The sequence below is a fragment of the Etheostoma spectabile genome, chromosome 4 (assembly GCF_008692095.1).
Source record: "Etheostoma spectabile isolate EspeVRDwgs_2016 chromosome 4, UIUC_Espe_1.0, whole genome shotgun sequence".
In the NCBI taxonomy this organism is placed as follows: domain Eukaryota; kingdom Metazoa; phylum Chordata; class Actinopteri; order Perciformes; family Percidae; genus Etheostoma; species Etheostoma spectabile.
In genome coordinates, this window is record NC_045736.1 from 36362782 (window position 1) to 36363652 (window position 871).

Below are 871 nucleotides of genomic sequence, written 5' to 3' on the forward strand. Positions count from 1 at the left end.
TGACAAATCATTTGCTAGTAAGTGTTGTTGAGTCATACAAAACCAACAGTCATGACATGCATGCTGCTCATTCTGTGGAACTGAATCTGTAATTAAAAGGGGCGTGTTCAAAATAATAGCAGTGTTATGTTTAATTAGTGAGGGGATTGATTCTGTAAAGAAACAGGTGTCAATTATGGCCCATATTTAAGGAAGGAAGGAAGCAAATGTTGTGCATGCTGGTTATAGTTTCATTTCACACTGAAATACTCAGCAAAATGGATCGTTCCAGACATTGCTCTGAGGAACAGCAGACTCTCATTAAAAAGTTGATTGGAGAAGGGAAAACATAAATAGAAGAGCAGAAAATTTTAGGCCACTCAGCCAAAATGATTTTAAATGGCATCCAAAGCCTGAACGACGTGGGAAAAAACGGTAACTACCATGCGAATGGGTCGAAGAATAGTCAACATGGCAAAAGCTCAACCAATGATCAGCTCCAGGAAAATCAAAGAAGACTTAAAGTTACCGGTGAGTACTGATAGGATCAGAATTAGGCTATGTGAAGCAAAGCTATCAGCTAGAACCCCCCCCCCCCCACTGCTGAAGCAAAGACATGTACTGAATAGGTTGAAATTCGGCAAAGAACACATTGACTGGCCAAAGGAGAAATGGAGCAACATTCTGTCGACTGATGAGAGCAAAATTGTTCTATTTGGGTGTAGGGGCCACAGATAGTTTGTCCAACAACCCCCGTGCACTGAATTCAAGCCCCAGTACACCGTGAAGACAGTGAAGCATGGTGGTGCAAACATCATGTTATGGGTTTGTTTCTCCTACTGTGGCGTTGGGCCTATTGATCATACCAGGGATCATGGATCAGTTTTAATAC